At 41.6% G+C, this 5455-nt stretch overlaps 1 protein-coding gene across 1 annotated transcript in view; it reads right to left on the bottom strand.

The window, feature by feature from the left end:
- ELF5 (E74 like ETS transcription factor 5) overlaps positions 1–1018 on the bottom strand; it is a 28106-nt gene extending 27088 nt beyond the window's left edge. The window contains exon 1 of the mRNA XM_018571328.1: positions 948–1018. The gene's annotated coding sequence lies outside the window, so the exon portion shown is untranslated. The remainder of the gene's footprint in view (positions 1–947) is intronic.
- Between the last annotated feature and the right edge of the window lie 4437 nt (positions 1019–5455).

Here is a 5455-nt window from a genome sequence, read left to right as displayed (position 1 = left end):
CTACGATCTACATCACATTGGTGGAGCAGACATAACATTGAATGGCTACGAGATATCAGCATTTGCAAACATGCATGTTAAAGTGAACTGCTCCTTTTCCCTTTCACCAGCCATGTTGATCTAGCTCCAAAGTCTTGAGTGCATTTTGATCAAAACCAACCCATGGCTACGTACCCCTCCCCCCATGTGACACCACTATGGGCAAGTGATTTCCTGCATTGTGGTGGGGGGACAGGGGGAGTGTTATGTTTCCCTATACCAAGAACGGTTCTGGTGACAGATCATTAGAGTGCAGGGAAGGTAAGTATCAAGGTTTGCTTCAAGGTGGAATTCCAAGAGCTCATGACCACCACAGGCAATGTTGGCAAACTACCCCCTTGACGGCACTGAGTCTCTTTCTGCATTCAAGACTGCTGATAACAATATCAAATGGGTCCCCAGTTTGTAATAATTTTTTTTTAACAGGTAAGTTTCATTAGTTTAAAATACAAATATAAAGAGGACAATAACCAGAACATACAAAGCAAAAGAACCAAAAGTCCACGTCCAAGTGTACGTCAAGTAAAAAACATACAACTTGGTGCAGATGAAGGAGTGAGCATAAAATCATTGGCAACGGGTGGGGGGCGGGACAGAGGAAAGCATGGAAGCAAAGAAAGTCCATAGACATCCAGCTGTTTCATGGAACCAGGATATAACACAAGGCAGCAAAGAGGTAAAATCTCTGAAAAGTACAACAATACGCAGCCAAAGTTATTCAAGTCCAACCATGTGTCCCCCAATGACGGTCCTTGCGCCTCCACCCAATCAGCCCTCACACAATCAAATCTCTTAGGACAGGTACGGCTCCTATAAGTCACCTTATATAAAGGTAAGACTCTATTGACCGATCATGTTATTGACCGATAATATATCCTTACAGCTTGCTGACCCGTACAGATGCTTACCTTGTGCAGGTTTGTTCAGGTCTCTGAGAGCCGACGGAGGATCCAGCTGTCCAAGAGGAAGAAGAGGAACCGTATAATGCTTTAAGATATACGCTGGCAGAATGTGAACGTTTAGACAGGTTGGGTCTGTTCTGCTGGTTTCAGCACACACCCACTGACTGACGAATGCTGAGATTACCACTGGATACTGTACAAAGATAGATCCACGAGGACCGCGGAGAGATGGACCACAGCTGCCTCTATCTGAGCCAATAGTGGTCACATCATGTAAAATGGAAGCCGACTTGCTAGGAGTACAGAAATTATTATTATTATCATATTATTACGGGTATTTTATATAGTGCCATCAATTTACGAGGCTTCCCAAGACCTTGCTTGAAATCTTTAAAGGGTATCTAAAGTCATTTTTTTCTTTTGGATACACAAAACAAGATAATTTGGGGCTTTCTGAGATGAGAAGAAAAACAACAATAAGGTTGAGCCATTTAAAAAAGAATTTACAAAACTTTTATTGACACAGAAAACATTAAAATATCTGTGAACACCCATAAGAGCAAATCACAATGGTGAGCAGATTATCCATGTGGGAAGCAATCCCTCAGCAATTGGGACTTGCTCTTATGGGTGTTCATGGATGTTTTAATGTTTTGTAAATTCTTTTTAAACTGTCTCAACCTTATTGTGGTTTCTCTTCTCATGGCAGAAAGCCCCATACAATTTTGTTTTGTGTATCCTTTTAAATTGAGGTGAGGAGAGAATAAGCTTTTGGGAGACCTAATATTTATATTATACATACATTTCAATTACAATACAATTTAAGACAAGATGATGCTGTTATAACATCAGCATTGTAATAGGAATACATACTGGAGATGTTTCTAATAATACAATCAAAGCTTACGCAAAAAATCCCTGTTACATAGTGAGTGCTGCCTTTCATCTCCCATCACTTCCATCAACTTCCTGGATTCCCAGTGTGCTTTGCTTCTCTCTCCAGGCTGCTTGATGTGATACAATCTCCATTTCTCAATACTACACGTCCCATCATGCATTGCTTCCAGCAAGCAATGATAATGTTACATTGTTCAGACGTTGAGTTGTAGTTCAGAGGGCAGGCTCTGTGAGAGCGGTGACAGAAAGAACTGCAAATGGTGTCAGTGCGTTGAGGAAGTCCATGCTATGAGCATCTTCAATAAGTCAGTTTACAAACATCAAATGGATATGTTTTATTAGGAGCGGGGGTAGAACTCATAGAAATTCAATATAGAAATACAGAATTTTTTTTCATTTTTTTTTTACCATAATGTCTTTTTGCCTTGCTAGGGAGCTTCTGTAGAATTTCCAGAATTCACTTGAAAGCTGAATTCAGGTATTAATACTAAATCTGAATCTCCCAGACCCGAGTGGCATTCAGGATCCGAATTTCCACATTGCATTCGGGACTGGGAGTCATATACATATATTACTAAAGCTGAGGGAGCTCCCCAAATGCAATTTCGGAAATTCGGATCCCGAATGCCATTCCGGTGTCTAGGAGCCTCAGCTTTAGTATTATATGTATATACTGTATATGGCTCCCAATGTTGCCGAAATGAAAATTTGTGTTCACACCCATTCGGATGCATTAAACCGAAAAACAAATCAGATTGGCCAGAAAAGTCACATGTCCCATTCAGTTTCATTTTTGAACGAAATTCGGACGGGAACCGAAATTTGAAAACGGAAATTCGGATTCAGACACATTCTAATGCATTGGGATTCAGAGGTTTGGATGTGTCTGAATGCCCGAATTTTGGAAAATTAGTCAGAGTTTTGTTTCGGAATGAAACGAGTCGCGCGTGTCTCTGAAGAGAACTACTAAATGGTTCTCTTCAGAGTTCCCAGCGCTGCCTATGAGAATTATAATGGAGGAAGTGTTCTTATCATTTCGGTTCTGTGTATTTATTGTTTTGTTTTATTAGTTACATATTATTTCCTTTTTTTTTCTCTTTTCTAGAAGTCAGACGGGGAAATTGGGAAAGTTCTTGTTACAGAATTTCTTTTCCAACTACCCCAGTATGCCAAAAGTACCACCTTGTAATGTGTATGTTGGCAGCGAATAAAGCTGGAGATGTCAGGGGAATCACAGCGGGAACATTTTGTTATTGTTATCAGTTGGTTGAATAGAGAAAGGGGGAGGGGGATGTCATTAGTCTGATGCGGTCGGGACGGTTTCCATCAGATAATTTGAAGCTTCAGATCCGGTAAGTAAAATTTTAAAGCGGGTTACACCAACATTAGGCAATCCGCTGGCCATACTTACTGACCTGCAGGCTGCACAAAAGAAATCTAACAGCGTGGAAGGGGGAAATCTTCCTAGCTGACTATTGTATTCTGACAGCCAGTGCCCACGGCTGTCAGAATACCTAAACAGTGACTGCAGCTAATTGGCTGCACTCACCGTTCAGGGGTGGTTCAAAATCCAGCCCTCCAGCTCTTGTGGAACTACAAATCCCATGAGGCTTTGCAAGATTCTCACAGCCACAAGCATGACTCCCAGAGACAGATGCATGATGGGATTTGCAGTGTCACCACAGCAGGAGGGCCAGCGTTTGCCCACCCCTGTCCTAAACCCTAAAACTGGCCATACACTGCCTGAATTTCGGCAGAGTCTAGCTGCATCTGCCAATATTTGAGCTGTGCATGGAGCTGCCGGTACCACCTAGCTGTAAGAGTCAACTGTTCAGCCAAGTGGTGCCAGCAGGGCCACACACAGTTCCAATTTTGGTCAAGTCAGCAGGACTCGGCTAAAATTCGAGCAGTGTACGGTCAACTTTAGACTAGGGTTTAGGTTTGTGGCAGGTTCAGGGTTATAGGGTTCAGTGGCAGGATTTGGCTAGAAGAACAGTGTGGTGCCATCCTTCTTAAGGGGCACCATAAGGCCCGTCCCTAACACACTATAACGGACCTGCATTTCAGTGCTCCACAAAGCAGAGATATAACCCGTCTGTGCATTTTGGGAAAAAAAGTTGCAGATTCATCCAAAGGTCTGTTGTTACTTGTGACGCCATTATGAATAGGATACCTATTACCTTATAGCAATGCACATGTGTGACATAACGCACATTAACATGCGTCCAGTAACACAGCTCTGGATCAATGCCAGAGATACACATTCAATTGTGTAGAGTTGAAGCTTTAATTTATTTTACAACCCCTGCACGTGATTGGATGTTTGAAGGTTCACTTCATGCTATAGTAAATCAACACAAAAAAATATCTCTTCGTTATATCCATAGACACGAATGAGCAGATGGGCAGAGAGGGGTTCCAGGCTCATCATCCTTCCGGAATGTCATACGGCCAACAGACACCTGATTTGCATACACCTCACACTGCAGCGGAGGTGGATGATGCCAGAGATTTCACAACCAAAACCATTATTCACTTGCTGCTCTGTCACCCTCCTGGCTGCTTTCAGCATCTGAGTCCTGAGTCTGCTCCACGCAGAAGTCATATTGTAGAACTACGTCCATGTTTGTTCTCCGTGCAAGAAAGGTCAAAGAGCCGTAGAGTGCTAACAATTGTCAAAAATTTTGAGAAACGTGTTAAGATTCACCTTTTGCCATCCATATCTATGTATGGACTCATTTCAGAGTCCTAAATCTGCTCCATGCAGAAGTCATATTGAAGAACTACTGTATGTCCATGTTTGTGCTCCGCTACTTCTTATAAAGCAAACTTGTCACATATGAGAAAAGGTCAAAAAGCCATAGAGTGCTCTAAATTTTCACAGATTTTGCACAAATTCTAAAAAATGCATTAAGATTTGCCTGTTGACATCCATATACAGTATATGGCCTAATTTCAGAGTCCTGAGTCTGCTCCACACAGAAGTCATATTGTAGAACTACTTCCATGTTTGGGTTCTGCCACTTCCTATAAAGCAAACCTGTTACATGTGAAGAAAGGCAGAAGAGCCATAGAGTTCTTCAAATTTTCACAAACTCTGAGAAACACTTTAAAATTCACCTTTCACCATCCATATATATGGACTCAGAGTCTTTTACAGGATTTCAGCGTCATACTATAGAACTACGTCCATGTTTGTGCTCTGCTACTTCATATAAAGTAAACTTATCACACGTGAAGAAAGCTCAAAGAGCCGTAGAGTGCTTCAAATTTTCACAAATTCTGAGAAACGCATTAAGATTCACCTTTCACCATCCATATCTATGGACTCATTTTAGAGCCCTGGGTCTTCTCCATGCAGAAGTCATATTGAAGAACTAAGTCCATGTTTGTGCTCCGCTACTTCTTAAAAAGCAAACCTGTCACACATGAGGAAAGGTCAAAGAGCCGTAGAGTGCTTCAAATTTTCACAAATTTCCTAAATTCTGAGATTCACTTGTTGATATCCATATACAGTATACTATTGTCAAGGGACCTGCGCTATGGTAGCACAACACACCAAGCCGCTGTGCTAAAAATTGTAAAAAATATGCGCGTAAAATCAAACGTGACTTTTC

This window comes from Nanorana parkeri, unplaced genomic scaffold (genome assembly GCF_000935625.1).
Source record: "Nanorana parkeri isolate BGI_ZX_2015 unplaced genomic scaffold, ASM93562v1 scaffold1734, whole genome shotgun sequence".
NCBI classification, from domain to species: domain Eukaryota; kingdom Metazoa; phylum Chordata; class Amphibia; order Anura; family Dicroglossidae; genus Nanorana; species Nanorana parkeri.
Note: the sequence above shows the minus strand (reverse complement) of the source record. Positions and strands in the feature narration are given on the sequence as shown.